General features: G+C 37.8%; 1 protein-coding gene across 4 annotated transcripts in view; it reads right to left on the reverse strand.

Moving 5' to 3' along the window:
- Window positions 1-19772, reverse strand: part of FSTL4 (follistatin like 4) — a 462461-nt gene that overhangs the window by 292384 nt on the left and 150305 nt on the right. The gene's annotated exons all lie outside the window — the stretch shown is intronic.

The following is a 19772-nucleotide window of genomic DNA, read 5'->3' on the forward strand; positions in this document are numbered from 1 at the left end:
CCAGTGGTCTTCCGGGTGCGATTCAAGGCGATTCAAGGTGTTGGTTACCACCTTTAAAGCGCTCCATGGCATTGGACCTGGATATCTTTGAGACCGTCTTCTGCCACCAGTAGCCTCCCACCGGCCAGTCCGCTCCCACAGAGAGGGTCTCCTCAGGGTGCCATCAGCCAAATCATGTCGGCTGGGGACACCCAGGGGGAGGGCCTTCTCTGTGGGAGCCCCTGCCCTTTGGAATGAACTGCCCAAAGAAATTCATAAGATCTCTGATCTCCGTGTATTTCGCTGTGCCCTCAAAACCTTGTTGTTCTGCCAGGCCAGGCTATCAATGTAAAGATTTTAATTGGTTTTTAAATATGGGATTTTAAATTTGGGGGTTTTATAATTAAGCCTATTATTTAATAATTTTAATTATTTTTAAATTTTGTCTGTCTTTGTGCTTTTAATCAGGCTGTACACCTCCCTGAGTCCTTCGGGAGAAGGGCGGTATAGAAATAAAATAAAATAAATAAATAAATAAATAAATAAATAAACAAACAAATAAATAAATAAATAAATATAGTATTTTTTAAGCATGTTATGCAACCTACCATGTTATTTAATCTGTTATTTTATGTTATTCTTATTAATAATGGCAGGCCATTAGCCTGGTATTTTTGTATCCCTTTTCCAACATAAGTTACTATTTTTTTCATTGTCATCAATAATGAATTAGCAAAACACAAACCCATAAGCTTATGGATATTTAAAGTTGCAACACTAGCTTACATAGTAAAGATTATCTTTTGTGCATTCAGTTTAGAAGTGGGACTTTTTTTTTCAAAAGATGAATCCATAATAGCACATTGCAAGTCTTTTTAAGGAGCAAACAATTTACAGCAGTTATTTCAGAAAATGTTAAGCAAATGGCTAAATAATGCTATCTTGCAACAATACTTGCTATAATCAAGCCCTGAGAAGGCATTCAAATATCTATCATGGAAGGAACATGGAAGGACCGCCTGACACAATCAGAAGTCGATTTCAGCAACTTTTTCTGTCAAACTAAAAGGTCTGGAAGCAGATTGTAACTGTTTAGCCAAATTTGGTTGAAATTCATTTTCAGCCATTCCAGATCAACGTCGGAAACGCTGACTGGTAAAGAGGGTATTCGGCTTGTAAGATTAGAACTTTGAATGCCAGAATATGCTGTATTATAGCAATTATGTATTTTTGTAGCATATTATGAGCAGTGGATGTACAGAGTTCATAAATAATGCTCATGCAGATGGAATGAATTGAGGTAAAACACTCCCCAAATCAATATTTTAAAATAAGAATCTGACAAAGCTGTTGGGTTGTTCTTGAACAGCCTTATTTTTAAATATACAACTGAGTTGACTGACATTGTCAGTCTCCAATCATTAGCATAATTTCTGACAATTAGAAGATTATTGTATACTGCTAATTATAATAAGCATTAGTTAGAGCATCACAAAGGATGATGTAAAAAACAATAAAAACAATGGTTGATTTTCAGTATATTGTTTGCTTTAACTCTCTTGCAGCTTCTTGTTGTCATTGTTTCAAAAAGCTTCAGTATAGAAGACAGAGATTCCAATCTAACTGAAACCCATATTGATTTGATATATCAAATGACATAAATCAATAGCTTCATATGTTTAAAAATGAATGAATATATATATGACAAGTGTAGTTAAACCTTTATTTTCACCACTGCGGACTGAAAGGAAAGGTACCTGGTATTGGAAGCTTAACTGTTTCACTCAATAACTCATTAAAATTCCACAGGGCTTGGAGAAGCTGAGGAGTATTGACATTTTTCCTGAATCATAATAAACTAGAAGGTCAAAGTGTCCAAGTGGCATGAAAATTACAGTCCCTAAGTGGCATATCTGAATATCCTTTATTCACTTTACTAATTGTTCAATGTGCCCCTGAAACAATATTCATGGAAATGCTAATAGTAACCTATATACAATCTGACTTGCCAAGGTCGCTTCCAATTACAGGATATACAATGCCTAAACGCATTGTTCAGTGCTGAATACAGAAGCCCTTCAGAAGAAAATGAGCACAGCATTAATCATCAAATTCATTATTACATTTTTAAAAAATTGAAAATTTATTCTGAAGATTTTTTTAAAAAACATAAAGAATCAGCACATGCATTCAAGCTGATTTCTGGACTAATATAGACTTTGCAAAGCTCTAAACTATTTTCCTGGAGAGGGAAGGATGAGACAAAGCTGCTCGCCAAATCTCTCCATAAGCCTCCCAAAAATATGTGTGCAGGAGGAATTGTATGATTCATCAAAATATTTTGGTCATTGCTTAATGACAAGCAATGAATGTCATTGCATAACGAAAGAAATGAATATTTAAAAGAAGCAACAGATTAGGGAGCTAACCTTTAGGGTGTAACTTTTAAAAGAAGCTACAACTTAACAGCAAAGGTCTACCTAAAATCTATAGGTAGCCCTCAATTTACAGATACAATTGAGCCCAAAATATATGTTGCTAAGCAAGACAGTTGTTAAGTGAATTTCGACCCATTTAACTACCTTTCTTGCCACAGTTGTTAAATGAATCACTTCAGTTGTTAATTTAGTAACATGGTTATTAAGTGAACCCACCTTCCCCATTGACTTTGCTTGTCAGAAGGTTGCAAAAAGTGATAACATGATCCCTGGACACTGCAACCATCATAAATACATGCCAATTCCCAAGCTTCCAAATTCTGATCATATGACCACAGGGTGCAACAAGTTGTGTGAAAAACAGTCATAAGTCACTTTTTTCAGTGACATTCTAACTTCAAACAGTCACTAAATAAATGGTTGTGAATCAGGGACTGCCTATACTTTATTTATTTATTTGAATCCCACCTTTATTATTTTTACAAATAACTCAAGGCAGCAAACCTATCCAACACATCTTCCTCCTACTATTTTCCCCACAACAATCTTGAGAGGTGAATTGGGCTGAGAGTGTGTGACTGGCTCAAAATCACCCAGCTGATTTTCATGGCTTTAAAGAGGGACTTGAACTCACCAACCTGGCTAGTTGGAAAACAAATGTAGCATTGCTAATCTAATCCCAATTCCATATTAATATGTATCAACATGCTGAAAATTAATGATAGAAAAGAAGACCAAAAAAAAGATGCCAGTCCATATTGCAAAATATCTGAACTATAATATAATCCTCCAGTAAACAAATACTTTGGTAGGAACTTTAGTCCATCTCATCCTTTCCATTCTTTTCAAAGAGGCCTTGCTTGCCCAGAAACCTTGAAAATGCAGGTGAAAATATCCACATCTGAACATTTTGCATAAACTTTCTGCATTTTTCCCATGTCAAAAAATGTCAAGCTCACCTACGACATTCAAAAACAGCACCTGCAGGTGATGAGAGTTAAAGAAAGATAAGAAGCTGGAGTGTTGGAAGATTTCCAAATCTTTTCTAATCCCCAGAATTAAGTGTTTGTTATGGGACTGTCCAGAAATAACTTTTTATTACTGTGGAGAAATCTGCATAGTTACATCATGTTCATCATTTAAACCACAATGAAGAAATAATGGTATCCTTTACATTTCTCTAGTCAGGGACTAAAAATATCCATTAAAGTATTAATTAGATGAAGTAGACTATGGGCAAAAAATGTTTGGCAGTAAACTAACTTCAATAAAGCACTAATCTGTTTATTGCACCAAGGTGCTTTTTCCAAAAGGCATCTGGACTTCTGGGTTTTTTACTTTGAAATTGTTTCATTTCTCATCCAAGAAGCTTCAGCTCAGTTCTAACATCAGTTCTCAAACTAGCATTCTGGGGAATTCTGGGAGCTGAATGCCACACAGTTGCTAAGGTTGAAAAACACTATTTTAAACTATTACAAGACGACAGCCAAAAGTTTCCCTAAACCTTTCCTGCCACCCAACCCTAATCCAGAGTGTTCTTGTTCTGAGCATCATTGCAGTAATTCCACAAGGGGCTGATGGATATTTATTTATTTATTTATTTATTTATTAAATTTATATACCGCCCTATTCCTAAGGGACTCAGGGCGGTGAACAGCGAACGATAAAAATACATGTAATACAAACGTTAATAATAAAAAACCAATTAAAATATACTAAACATTCTGGTCCAAGATAATTCAAGATATCCCAGTTTAAAATAAAATCAAAAAGCAATATAAAGGGAAAGTTAGGCCAGGCCGGCCTGCTGAAACAGGAATGTTTTGAGGGCACGGCGGAAAGTGCGCAGATCCGGAATCTTCTGTATCTCTGGGGGGAGCTCGTTCCAGATGGTGGGTGCCCCCACAGAAAAGGCTCTCCCCCTGGGGGCCGCCAGTCGACATTGTTTGGCTGACGGCACCCTGAGAAGCCCCTCTCTATGGGAGCGTACTGGGCGGTGAGAGGCTATTGGTGGCAGAAGGCGGTCTCGTAAGTACCCCGGTCCTAAGCCATGGAGTGCTCTAAAGGTGGTAACTAAGACCTTGAAGCGCACCCGGAAGACCACAGGGAGCCAGTGCAGCTCACGCAGGAGGGGAGCCACATGGGAGCGCCATGCTGCTCCCATAACTACCCGCGCGGCCGCATTCTGGACCAGCTGGAGCCTCCGGGTGCTCTTCAAGGGGAGCCCCATGTAGAGAGCATTACAGTAGTCCAGGCGTGAAGTGACGAGGGCATGAGTGACCGTTTTTAACGAGTCCCGATCCAGAAAGGGACGCAACTGGCGAATCAGGCGAACCTGATAAAAAGACCTCCCAGCCACAGCTGTCAAGTGTTCTTCTAAAGACAGCTGTGAGTCCAAGAGGACGCCTAAGTTGCGAACCCTCTCCGTGGGGGGCAATGACTCATCCCCAATAGTCAGTGATGGCACCAATTGACTATATCGGGACGTCGGAAACCACAGCCACTCAGTCTTGGATGGGTTGAGCCTGAGTCTGTTCCTCCCCATCCAGATCCGTACAGCCTCCAGGCACTGGGACATCACTTTAAGGGCATCATTGGGGTGGTCCGGGGTGGAGATGTATAGCTGAGTATCATCAGCATGGATATGATGTCTCTACAGAAATCCATACTTCTGGAACTTTGTTAGCACACAGGCAGCAAGCCTAACTTAATCATTTGTGATCCACATATTTTGCTGTTAGGAATAAACTCAAAGTAACATATTTTAGAGCAGCGGTCACCAACTGGTGATCCATGGACCACTGGTGATCTGCGAGAAAATGTTGGTGGTCCACAGAAAAATTATTTGCATTTTTTATATTGCACTAAATCAGTGGTCCTCAAACTACCAGATATGTGCAATGAATGCTTGAGTTGCTGCAGAGAGTCTCCCCCTTTGGGACCTTTTTGTGGGGGTCGGAGGGGGACAGAAATTCCGACTTGGGGTCTGCTTCAGCCTCCTGGTGTGGGGCTTTGGCTGAAGGCTGGAGGGAAGTGCTCTGGTGGCAAAGAGCCAGAGGGCCTTGTTCTAGTGGGACTGCATCATGGTCTGGAACTGGCTGATCATCTTAACCCGCTGAGCCTCCAGGCGCCGGTACGTGGCCTTGCACTCCTGCAGATCTTCCCTTTGCTTGGAAAGCCTATGCTCATAGTCCTCAGTGAGGTGCTTCTGCTGAGCCTCCTTCTCGGTCAGATCCAATTTGAACTGAGCCAGCTGTTTTGACAACCCTTTCTCATGATGGCTGCTTAGCTTCAACAACTGCTTCCTGTTGGGACCCTAAGGCGCCCGGGTGAGCAAGAGAGGAGTGGGTGGGAGGGGCGAGTAGAAGCTAGTGAGGTGCCCCTTGATGTGAGTGACATTGAGTTAGCCACACCCACCCAGTCACATGACCACCTAGCCACGCCCACCCAGCTGGTCATTAGGCAGATCATATTAGTGGTCCACGGAATTTAAAATTATGAATTTAGTGGTCCCTGACCACTGTTCTAGAGGAAACATTTGCTATCCTCATGCAAGTGGTACCAAGCATAGTTCTATTTGTAGTTAAGTACTTTTACTTTCAGCTGCTACCTGGGACCAATGATTTAGAGAGATTTTGGAAAGTCAGTTTGGTGTATTCATTTAGAAACCAGGAGACTGAGTTCTGGTTCTCGCTTAGGCATGAAAACCAACTGAGTGACTTTGGCCCAGTTACTCTCTCTTAGCCCACCTACCACATTCTTGTTGTGTGGAAAATCAGCAGGAATATCAGATATGTATGATGCCTTGAGCTGACCAAAAATAAAGGTGAGACAAAATCTAATAAATGATAAAATGAGAATTTGGAGACTTCAAATAATATATTGTTTGTTTTTTCCAAGCTATCTTAGAATTTACTTCTCTTATCTGATGTCAACCTCCATCAGTGTTTAGCTAACTGCTTTCTACTTGCTTCTCTTAGGTTTATTACAATTCTAGCTATCCCTCAACCACTTCTGTATTCATACTGACAAGGAGTGGAAATGAGTTGGGTACTTATGGTGTTTCTTCAACAGATCAGCATAAAACAGAACATAAATTTAGTATAAATATGTATTACTGATGCCCATTTAGTAGTTACTAGAGTGTTGAGATTTTAAGCAGGAAAATAAATCCCAGAGAAGGAAAGGATGATGGGAGGAAATCACCTGGGTGTCTCTTTGGGCCACCATTTTGGCCTTAGATATAAGCATGTTCAAGTCATGGGATCTTCTAGTTTTTCTTCTTTCTTCTGAAACAAGACTAGGACTGAACAGCTATTCAGACACAGAACAAATTCAGAGATATGTATCTCGTGGTATATCTATATATAAAAAAATAGCTTTGGATTTGAGATGTTATTCGGGCAATAAGAATTATTTTAGCTGTGTCTCACAACAGGGAGGTCTTGTTAGAAGAAGCTTCAGAAGAGGATTTTCAAAAGCATTCTTAATTAATGAAGTGGTGAGCAATAGCTCTCAACTAACTTTTGACCTCAGTCTTCTATTCTATTAGGTAAAGTGTCTCAGAAGCCCTGCTGTCCCAGGTGATGCCTGTTTATAGCAGAATGCATCCCTTTAAAGCCACAGTGCCTCCTGAAGTACACTTGAATACTTAAAAAGAGATGAGTAGGCTTATCAGCCAAAGCACAAAAATGATCTGTCTATCAGTTCACTTCTCAGCTTCTGAGACAATGAAAAAAATCCAGGATGTCGTTCACTAATTAAACAAGCCTCTCATCAATTTTTCTCTCTTGTTATTAAAACCGAATGAATTTCCCACTCCTGCAAGGATTATAAAAAACAGTAATGGAAAAGGTAATCAAGTGGAACTAGTAGCTAACTGCTTGGAGGATTTATGAGCCCATCACAGTGTATGAAAAAGATATAATTTGTTTAATTTATTAGTCATAAGGAAAGCAATTTTCTAGGGTTAAAAATGGATCATCTTACAAAACAAGCCACTTTTTAACACTAATTAAATTTAGGAAGTATGGCCCAAGATAGGAGCTTCTCTGTCATATTATAGGAAGGAACTTTTGCGTCCCTCATCAAGTACAATTAAATATTGTTAAGTATATCTAGATTTCAGTAACAAGTAAGTTTTGCATAAATTCAATTGTCATGAGCCAACCCAAATGAAAGCCATAATTTGTTCTAATTGCTTTCTATAGGAACATAAAGAATATGCTTAGTTTCTGATGATTCATTTCCCTAATAGCACAACTTCATATATCTAAGATGCCTACATTAGCAAAACTCCATTTGTTAAATCTAGAAATAACAGATTTCTTTGGTGAGATGGGCAGCATATAAATTAAATAAATAAATTTATATGCTCCAGTGACTAATTTTTTTTTTAAAAAACCTGAACAATTGGTTAGAAGGCTGCTTTGCAGGCACTGCTTCAGAAATGTACTTCATTTGATTATCCAAGAGATAGATAAGATTTACACATCTATACTGAGTAAAAACTAACACAGAAGCCTCTTGATAGCCATCATGAAAAGGAATTAAAAAGACAGCACCAACATCAGTTAGGAAAAGCATCCCCCAAAGTTTTATTCAAATATTAACTAAGTGGCTAATCTAACATAAAGAATGGTGAGAGTCTTGCCAATAAAACTGGAGGGAGGCCACATTGTTCTTAGAAATGAAGAGTGGAAAGCTCCCATTTGAAAATATATTTTCAGTAAGAACAGGCTGATGTATCCTTCCTGAAAAGGTGAAGAGAAGGCAACTGGGAACACCAATCTTCTCTAAACCAGTGTGCATTACATCATTAATTGCAGGAAAGCTTCTCATGCATGCATTACATATTAATTACTTGTAAAGAGTAATTACTGATAAAGTAAATTTAAATATCTTGCATGTCTCCATTGTATTCAGCATGTATAATTTACTTTGCTTATAAGGATAACAAACCAGTGATTCTAACAAGGGAGCTTTCTTCTCCCATTTCCTTTGCAATGCATATTTACAATTGATCCTCAGGTAAAATGATGCTTCGGAGCACTATAAATTTAGTCATATGCAAATTTAACTTGCTTCTTTTCAAGGAGCAAACCAAAGTATGCCTTTTTGTCACTGCCATAGGAAAAGAAAGACATAATTTCTGAGAAGTGCCTCAGGTCTAACATTAGAGGCAAATCATGCTAATACATCATAATTATGATACAAATGGAACAAAAAAAAAATCCAGGATGATTCTTCTTTGCAACAATAACATACCAATTTAGAAGGAGAATACATCCATCCCAAATGCAGTTCTTGCTTTATACTATGCAAATTTACAAAGTATTAGCCACCATTCCATATTCAATGATATTGCACTTCTATATACCTCAACAGGATTTTAGTTTAACAACTACAGCCTAGTCTTTCAGGTGGTGAGAAAATCTGGAAGTCACATGCATTTTTCAGGCATATTACCTACATCGGATACAGAAAAGGATAACATGTCCCTCCATAAGTGAGATGGGCACTCTCTAAATTTGATATATAAATTAAATAAAATTATACAGGAAAGTGATAATAGGAATCTCAGAGGGGAACAATAGAATGTTATCTGCTTTGTTTACAATTTAAGAATAGTCTGGGAATTGAAATAGGAGAACAGATATTTAGAACCAGGGTACATTACATGACAAGGTATATGAGGAACTAAGAACCTTTCAGCTATAATTTATAGGATTATGCTCACAAATCTGAGGACGATACACACAAATGCTTAGAGAGATATACGGACTGCCTAGATCACCAATTTTCAATGAAAGACTGAGGCCAACATTTTCAAGATATATTTAATGAAAAACATATCTAGTTTTCCACTGTTCTGAAAAGTGAATGCAGTTTAAAGATACCATCATGCAGCCTGCAAACAACTATACTTGGACTGAAAACTCAGATGCCCCAAAGCTGATTTAATGAAAGCCAGAAGAACATTCAGCAATTCGCTGGGCCAAGAGCAAGTCCTATACAGACTGGCAAAATGATCCATACTGTCTTAAAGAACAAGTTTAATACCTGCAGTCTAAAGTACAGGCAGAATTGCAAGTAATACAAGACAAATGACATCAGAGAATGTTGAGCAGATAAAGCACTATGCTGTCATGTATGCTATCAAAGACTTCTTTGGTGCCATAAAGATAGATTAAGGTCCTTCTAAATTAGGATGGTCTCTCCCTTGCTGTCACCTGATGGGGCAAATCTCATCAAATACCAGGAAAGACTGAAAAACTTCTGGGCTGAACACTTTTCCAACCTATAGGACATGCAGAGTTGACCTTGGTGTCATAGAGCATATTACTCAGCTGTAAGTTTTGGATATCCTAGACTTGCCTCCCTCTACTGATGAGATCAAGAAAGCAATATTGCAGATGAGCTCAAAGCAACAGGGCAGGATGGCATTCTTGCTGATATTTATAAAGCACTAGACCCAATGCTTTGATTCAGGCATTCCAAAGCATCTTAGAAGACATGTGGGTCACAGAGGAGATGCTTGGTGACTTCTTTAATGGTTCTCCCCACCATGGCTCTCTATAAAAATAAGGGAAACAAATCAGAGTGTGGAAACTATAGGGATATTTCACTGCTGTCCATTGTAGGCAAGATTTTTGCCTGCGTTCTTCTGAACAGACTTGTCATTGTCTCAGAAAGGAACTTCCCAGAGGAGCAGTGTGACTTTCATCCAGAGTGGAGTACAGCAGACGTGGTATCTGCCATGGGACAAATCAAGGAAAAGTACATAAAGCAGGACAAACCTCTTTACTCTATCTTCCATGACCTGACAAATGGGTTTGACATTGTACACCGGGAGGCTCTCTGGACCATCCTGTGACATTATGAATGCCCCAGGAAATTTGTGAAGATGATTCACCTACTGCACAATGGAATGACAGGACAGGACCTTTACAATGGTGATACATCAAAGCTGCATTTGCCATTTCCAGTGGGGTGGAGCAGTCCCGTTCAATCTGTTTTTTGCTTACATCTTGTCATATGCTGTTCAGGGTCTGAAGAAGGGAACGTACATCAGATACTGATTGGACTTCTCTTTGTTTGACCTTTGCTACTTGAATGCACAGATAAAGTGCCTCCATATAGACATTCAAGAAACCTTCTTTCCTGATCACTGTGCATCCTGACACACAAAGATAATGATCTACAGTTGATGCTTAACAAATTCTCAGATGCTGCTATGCTCTTTGGCCTGACTATTAGCCTGAACAAGACTGAAGTACTTTACCAACCCATGCCAAATACCATCCTTGTAGAACCAAACTTCATTATTGATGACACCCAGCTGACAAATATAAACAGTTTCAAATACTTGTGATGTATCCTCTTGAGCAATGGGATTTTGGACCAAGAAACAGAGTTCAGGATCAGAAGGCCAGACAGATTCTAGGGTAAATGCAAACAACATCTGTATCTACACAAAACTGAAAACCTACAGAGCTGTGGTTAACCCTCCCACCGACCAGTTCGTTCTCACAGGGAGGGACTACTCAGGGTACCGTCAGTCAAATTATGTCGACTGGCGACTCCCAGGGGGAAGGCCTTCTCTGTGGGGGCTCCAACCCTTTAGAATGAACTGCCCCCGGAGATACGGAATATCCCTGATCTCCGTGCTTTCCGCCGTGCCCTCAAGACCCTGATGTTCCAACATGCAGGGCTAAACATACGAACATGTGAATGATTTTTTAAACGTTATCTAATTCTGGGTTTTATTTAATTGACCAAACTAAGTAATAATTTTAATTAGCAATTTTATGATGTTTGTGTGTCTATATTTTTCTTGACTGTACACCGCCTTGAGTCCTACGGGAGAAAGGCGGTATAGAAATATAATAAATAAATAAATAAATAAATAAATAAATAAATAAATAAATAAATAAATAAATAAATAAATAAAATAAATAAACCCTTCTCTCCTACATGGGACTCTGTACTGATGACACATCAAACAACTGGAGAAATGTCACATGTGCCCTCTCTGTTCCATCCTTGGCATTTTGTTGGCAGGACCATGTCTCCAACATGGATGTCCTGGATTGCATGAAATCTATCAGCATTGAGTCCCTGAATGTCAGAGCCCAGATGCAGTAGGTGGCCACTTTATGCCTTGCCAGTTACTTCCAGATATACTGGAGACTGGGAAGAGAACTTGAGATTGTCCATGTAAACACTAAAAAAGACACTGTGAAGGAAATCCTATGCCACTGTGAAATCCAGAAAAGGATAGTAGAAGCTGTGATTGCTGACAGAACCCCCTGGCAAACTGTGTACTTCAAAGTATCCACTGGATTTGAAGACAGGCACTGACAAAAACTGACAAAAAAAACCATGAGTGGCATCATAGAAGGATACCCATAGTTATCAGAACAATTACTTCTAGTTCCTCCACTGTGCTAGCCTTTTTGCTTCCAGACTAAAACTGTCCACAGATGAGCTGCACAACAGTGTATCGTCTTTGAACTCAAAGGACTATCTATCTATCTATCTATCTATCTATCTATCTATCTATCTATGCTCAGAAATTTGTGGATTATACACAAAAATGCATATGTGTTTCTCTGCACTGCCTAGATCAAGAATTTCCAAAGTTTTTGAACCAATGGGTACATCTACAATGTTAAAAGAAAATTATCATTTATAATGTAGCCATCATAACTGATACTGACATAAACCATACATTTCACACTTACACACATACACACATGCTAAAACATGCTAAAAAAAATTCTTAAGAACTAAAATAAAAAATAAAATAAATAAAGGTAATATCTGAATTCCTAAACTGCAGAAGCATTGTTCTCTGGTAGATTCCATAGTTTGTTTATTCACAGAACCTATATGGATGCCTATCTCACATGATGATCCAGATGGGCTCACAACAACCAAACAGAATAAAAAGAGAAAAGCCCTAATTCTCAGCAGGCAAATGGTTGAGCCTCAAAGACAAATAACTCAGCCAAGAAACTGAATACAAGGTAAGGTTAAAGTGTGAGAACCAAATATAAATCATATACGGACCTTCTCAGAGGACACAATATCTTTTTATAGAGGGCAAACAGGTGAACCTCAGAAAAATCTACCCTGACTTCAAAATTGCAGCATAGGCATAAGTAAAATATCAAAAGTATTTCAGGTAATATCAAGGGTTCAATACACATACACACTCTCTACTTTCATCTCATCCACTAGCATTCTGCCAGACTTCCAATATGTGGTCTACTTTTTTCTCTTTTCTGAACACAGCTTCAAAATAAAGTGCCACCTGCCATTTTTATTTTCTAAATATATCTGGAAGACAACCTCTTGAGATATCTCTGAGATCCTCATAAGCAGAAAACCGTGACATATTCTCTCATACGTGGAGAAAACTGAACTGATATTTGGAGGTATACTGTCCTCAACCCATGGTAACAGTGAATTGTCCAGCCCACATCAAGCCTATCCTCTTTAACAGATTTAATAGGACTAGAATTTATTTAATACCCCTTTTAAAGCCATCTAGGTCAGTGGCCATCATCATACTGTATCTTGTGGCAATGAATGTTAGTATAAATTAATTATGTACTGTCTGACATTTGTCTATTAAAACTACGCTTTCGGTCAGGTTCACTGCTTATGCCTGGTCCTAATACTGTCAACTTTCTTCATGTCATGTATGATTTTACAACCTCAGTAAAATCTTTGCACATATGGAGGATGTTAGTGTGTCCTGGTCTTTTTGGTTGTTGTCTTCTGTATTTTCACAGCTCTGATAAAATTCTTTTTCAAATACGGGGACCAGAGCTAGTACTTCAGTTATAGATAAACCATAATGGCATTATATGATGGCATCTTAATTTTTAATCCCTTTCTGATTTATTTATTTTTTTTTGAACATTTTATGCAGCCTCCTATCTTTAAAGCAATTCTGGGTGGCACCCAGTTTAAAAAAAAACATATAAGATCATTTAAAAACTCTATAAAGCTCAACTGAATAAAACATTAAAAACAACAAACCCTGGCATCCATCAGTTCTAATGTGTGTTCATACAATCTTCTCCCAACACTTGGAGGAAAAAACCCAAATCTTATTGAAGGCTTAAAGGATGGAAGCCTGCCGAACTTCAGGGGGCAAGGTGTTCCATAGGGCAGGGGCTACCATGGAAAAGGCTGGCTTCCTAGCTCTCATCAGATAATATTTAAGAGAAGGAGGATTAGAAGCATGTCCAATTCTATGACCTGGTAGGATAGATAGAAGTCCTTAGGAAAAGATGTTCCTACAGACACCTTGACCCATATAGGGTTTTAAAGGGATGACCAGCATCTTGAATTGCACTTGCAAACTGGAAACCAATGCATCTCATGCAACAGAAATGTTATATGGGCAAAGCTAGGGCCCTCCCCTTACTGTGCATGTTCCTGCATTCTGAACCAGTTGAAGTTTCCAGGTGGTCTCCAAGAGCAGCCCCATGTAGAATGCATTGCAATAATCCAGATGGGAGATGACATCATGAGTGACCATGTGTAAGTTCTCTGGTCCAGGAAAGGGTGCAATTGGCATACAGTATGAGACAAATCTGTGCAATGCCTCCAACCCCCAAGCATATCTGCCACCTACTTCCTGAGCAGGAACCATGAGTCTAGGAGCATTGGAACTCATAGCCCCAACAGCCTATCCACTTGCTCAAAAACAGCTAGCTTGAGCTCCTCCCAGATAACTAGGCTCAGATGTTTCTCTGTCACCTCCAATAGATTTGACCAGCCAGGCTCCAACTCTGAGGAAAGTTGAGTGACTTTATCTGATAGATGTCAAAAATATTCCTCACAGCAACCCTACAAATATTCCCCAGTTGCTTCTTACCCAGGAGACTCCTAGTTACACAAAACAGGACTGCAAGTTGGCTACCTACAATAAGGGCGTAATTATGCTTTGCTGCTCTTATTGCCACAAGGTTGAGGTCAATGTAGGCTCTTACCTGTGTTCACTCAGCTTCACTCTTTGTATTCCTCCAGTGGCTCTCCAAGCATCTTTTACATCGCTTCATCTTTCTGAGCCCCTTGGTGAACCATGAAGCTCTATGAGATCCATGCACACAGGATCTGCATAGGCACAAACTGCAACAAGTTTGCCAAACTATGTAGTAGAGTTTTAGAAAACTCCAAGCACCTTCTGAAACCACACTGGGTCCATCAGGTGCCTTAGCAGGCTGATTGAATTGGCTTCATCTCCTTGCAGTTCCCCTCACAGAAATGTGCCTGCTTGTTTCCTAAATTTACAGAAATTGTAAAACAGTTTCTTTCATAGCATTAATTTCAAATTCTGCAAACAAGAACTTCATTTGCTTAACAGGAAAATATTTTGCAAGCAATTTTCATTAATTTCAAGTCATATCTTTTGTAGATATCCAGGTGAAGATTTATTATTGCTAGTGCCAGCATTATTAATAGGTATATTAAAATTTTAAAAAATCAGAACCAGTAAATTAAGTCACTTCAACATTGTGAGATGGAATTTGCAAGTGGAATAATTTATGTCCAGCATCCCAGAATTATAGTAGGAGTAACTGCAAATCTTTTAACTTGGCTAAGAATCTCTCCAATACAGTAAACATAGCTAAGGAAATTCTTGATTACAGATTCAGTATTTATTGAGGTGTCACTCAAAAGTATTGCTTTCTGCTGCCTGGAAAGCAACCTTAGTGAAATCCAAAGCAGCTAATAGGGAACTGTTGTATTTAGTATTAGCTCACAAAACCCTGTAGAAGAAAATGATTTTTTAAAAACAAATATCTCTTGAATTTGTGAGATATCTTTAATCAATTGTTTAATTTGTATATGATTTTCTTCCAGAGTCTCCTCTCAGTGTCAAGACTGAACTGCTTGGCTCCTTTTGAATCTTTTTTTTTAAAAAAAATTATTATAAACTAAAAACAAAAGACAGAAAGAAGACAATAACAAAACAAAATTACGTACATACATTTGAGGTTGATTCAACCCCCATATATATACAGTTCCTAAGTAACATTACATATCATCATACTATAGCTTCAATTAAATTTATCATACTTCATCTTGCACTTATTAGTCTTCTTGTATCTAATATCACCTTATATATATTTAGCTTACTATTTACAAATCTGTGCTATATGCTTTCCTAACATCTACCTCATATCATTTTTACTTCTATCCATTTATACCATTTATCCCAGCTTTGATTAAATATTGATTCATGTCTATCTTTAAGAATATATGTTAGTCTATCACATTCTGCAGACCACAAAATTTTGTTAATAATATCTGGCCCGATGGTACTTCTTTCTCTTTCCAAAATTGTGCATATGCAATTCTAGCTGCAGTGGTGCTCCTTTTGAATCTTAATGCTATTCAACTTGCCATTGAACTGGGGGGGAAGGAAGGGTGAAATGGAATGCTGAGGTTTTGTGCACAAACCATGAGAGCCTGGAAACCATCAAGGTCATGACTGCAGGTGCCTGAGAAGGAGGTGGATTTTTCCCATAACAAAAGGATGTCTCATAATTGGCCAATGCGAACACCCAGGGGTGGGGAGAAAGGGAAGCTATTGTTTAACTAAGCAAACCTTTGCGCGGGAAAAGCAGAGCTGGTTTTAATTCTTCAGTGTCAAAATGGTGTATCTAATAAAGTTTTATTTTGGGGAATTCAAAGTTACTGAGAGTGTTTACTTCTTTTATGTCCGCTAGTCAGACAGTTGACACTTGGAGTATTAATGCAAAAATTTAAGAAAGCATGGAAAATGAAGAATAATTGTTTCCTTTTAATAGTTTGGGTTGGTCAAATTAGAATCATTCCTATTAAAATGAGAACTAGGGTGTTATTATTTATTTTACTGATAAAAAAGAATATTTGCTAGCCTTGATGATGCTACCTAGTTTGGTAATGAAATATCTGCAAGAAAACATCCAAGCCCAGAGAGCACAAGGGCCCCACAAAATATTTTTTGCCTATCCTTAATGCCCAGGGAATAATTTTAAATGCTCAAACCAACTGAGTCCAAAAGAGTTCCTAATATACTTCATGTATTATTTTGTTATTTTCATTGGGTATTAGCTACAGCTGTTCCACTTATTAGAACTTACAAAACAAATACAATAGAGCAAACACAGGGAAGGAAAATAATCATTTCTCTTCTGTTATGTGGAATTGGATATCAACTGTAATACATACAGGAATGCAATCTACCAGAGCATATTGTACCTATATATGGCTGCTCAGTATTATGGGCTAAGTATGTACAGAGTTGCATTATAAAGTTAATTTCTACAGTCCTTGGGCAGAATAATTCTCCTCTAAAGCCCAAGGGAAGAACTCAGATTGACTCGCAAAATGAGCCATGTAGTTTCTGTGATTTTCAATGCAAATAGAACAGAAAGAAGCAATTGGGATTAATTACACAATGAAGGTAAATGTAATAACTTAATAAGGTTTACTGATAGGAGGCAGGTCAACAACTAAGCTGCTCACTAAAAATCCTACAAGAGGAACCCCATTTCTGACTTCAGTCCCTAAAGAGGAATTAAGTTAAATCCAAAAAGAAGAACTCTATTATTATTGATTTACTTGGCAGGATTGAGAAATTACAACTGACTGACTTTTCTGATAAAGTCTTTTCAGAACTTAACTGACTACCAAATATATAAATTTAAAGCTTAGTCAGCCACTCAGTGAGTCAATTAAGTTAGCATATTATTTAATATATGCAATTTATTTTTCTTCTTATCACAAAAATGGAGATTACCCATATATAAAAATCTGGCTGTGCAGCAGGATATATAGATCATAGTAAAATCGGGAATTAAACTGTTAGAGCTAAATGTTTCTAAAAGCATGATATGATATCTCTGCAGCTGATTGTTCAAAGCTTGACTTGTTCTATTTTATATCTTTCATTACCTCTTTCCATAGCCCCTGGCTTTCATTCTTAACCCCAAGACATCCTTTCTTTTCTCTTATTTTTCAGGTATATTTTACCCTTTGACAATTTCAGTGGGTACTTATACACTAAGGGCTACTCTAAAAATGTGTGAGATCAATAGTTCATTTGCTTCACTGTTAGCGTCCTGAGCAGATTGCACAACATTGGTGGTGTGATAATAAAGTTTGTTAACAAAATCATTTAATTTGGATGCTGGTAGAAATGATCAGACATAGTTTTATTAGCTCAGTCAACAAGACCTACCTTTAATTAATTACCACCTATATTGTATCAATTTAACTTCATTGCTCACATAGATTTCCTTCCTTGAACACAAATTCAATATTTTGAGGGCTCATTGATTCTTACATATAACACATATATTCTAGAAGAAATCTGATCATCCTTTACCATTATTCTGAGCTGGAATAATAACATGAATTAGTAAGGAGAGAAAAGAAAAAAAATCCCACTTCAGACCACTTTACACACAGGTTTATATTCATCTTTGTAAAATCATTTCCCCTAAATTCTGCTTGCTTTCTGAAGTGTAGTTCTTATAATAGTGCCCTATTTTGCAGGGCTGGAGTTTGTTTTGGGTTTGTGTAATGTTATGTATTATTCTGAATAAAGACAAAGTGTGATGATGATGATAAAAATGTATTTTACTAAATAATGGTAAAAAGTAATTCGAAATTATCACCAGAATATTATTTCTGTATATAGTTAAATACTGCACATCTGATGTTAATTGAAAATGTTAATATATTTATGTTTTTTTTCTTTTTTAAAAAACTCAATAAAGTTTTCCAAAAAAAAAATGTATTTTACTAAAACTAATCACTGCTGGTTCTAATGAAATCATATAATGCTGTGATTTATTGGTTATTACATGAATTTTAGCAGCTTCTAGTATTCATGTTAAAGATCTGTGCCTTCACTAGTTTTAGATTTTAGATTCTCTCACTTTTGGCTAATACAGGACCAGGAAAGTAGAAGTCACAGCTGCTTTCTCCTCCCCATCTTTTTCCTAGATGTTAAACTGCAGAGCGCACTGAGAAATGTTGTGTAGTTTTTCCTTTAAAATTCTGACTTATCCCATAATTTTATGAATCACACGTGTCTTGTAAGATCTCTCCTTTTCGTTTCCTTTTTCAGCATGTGCTCAATTTCCTCCTATTGAATTTGATCAACTGTTCACAAGTGACAATGACTATTAAAGGTGATAAAATCGTGCAGTTCTGGTGCTAAAGAGGAACAGCCAACTTGGTGTAGAGTTAAAGGCACTAGACTAGAAAATGAGTCACTATGAGTTCTAGTCCCATCTCAACACTAGAAAGGATGCAAAAGCAAACCACTTCCAAAAACATTCTCAAGGAAAGTGTGTGGGCTTGTCCAGACAGTTCAGAGGTGGTATTCAGCAGGTTCTGATCAGTTCTGGAGAACCGGTAGCAGAAATTTTGAGTAGTTCAGAGAACCAGTAAATACCACCTCTCACTGGCCCCACACCCATCTATTCTCTGCCTCCCGAGTCCCAGATGATCAGGAGGAAATGGAGATTTTGCAGTAACCTTCCCCTGCCATGCCCACCAAGCCATGCCCACCAAGCCAAGCCATGCCCACAGAACCGGTAGTAAAAAAAAATTGAATCCCACCACTGAGACAGTTCCCATGAATCAAAATTGAGTAGAAGACACTGCCCACTCTAATCCCCTGCTAAAAATGATAAGGCTCATGGGAATTCATGAAGAGAGAAAATTTATGCAACGATCAATGGGACTTCTTTACCTATTTTCCTTTTGACACTATTAAAAAAGAAGCAAAAGAGCCTTTTTTATTTCATTTGTGTTAATGAAACAGAACATTTGTTGTCCTCACTTTTCATTCATTCCTTTATACATTCATCTGGCTCTGGCAGCTGATCGAGTGCTAAACTCAAGAGAATAGAGATCAGCTCTCCTGATGGAGAAGCTCTGCTTCAATCATTTGTTTCAGGTCTTGCTGGGCTGATTCACATACTGTTTTCTAATCACAGGAGTTTGTTTTCCTGTTCCTAGGATTTAATATGCCAAGTATCTGATAAGATGTACACGTGCCTCTTATGCTTCCCAATAATAAGAGTTGAGCTCTCTTTCAATGACACTGGCTTAACTGTTTTGTAGCCGTATCTTTTAAACACTGGATTTTTTCCCCACAGCTCTTGATTGTGCCAGAATCTTTCTAAGCATTATATTTTCAGATCAGTTTTCCTTCTTTTATTATGTTTGAGATAGCAAATCATTTTCTTAAATGGGGCAGAAAGGTAGTATATAAAAATAGTATGGAGACACCTATATAATAAATTCTAATTTTTTTTGTAATTTTTCTAA

The sequence above is a fragment of the Pantherophis guttatus genome, chromosome 2, assembly GCF_059756535.1.
Source record: "Pantherophis guttatus breed Tessera chromosome 2, ASM5975653v1, whole genome shotgun sequence".
In the NCBI taxonomy this organism is placed as follows: Eukaryota; Metazoa; Chordata; class Lepidosauria; order Squamata; family Colubridae; genus Pantherophis; species Pantherophis guttatus.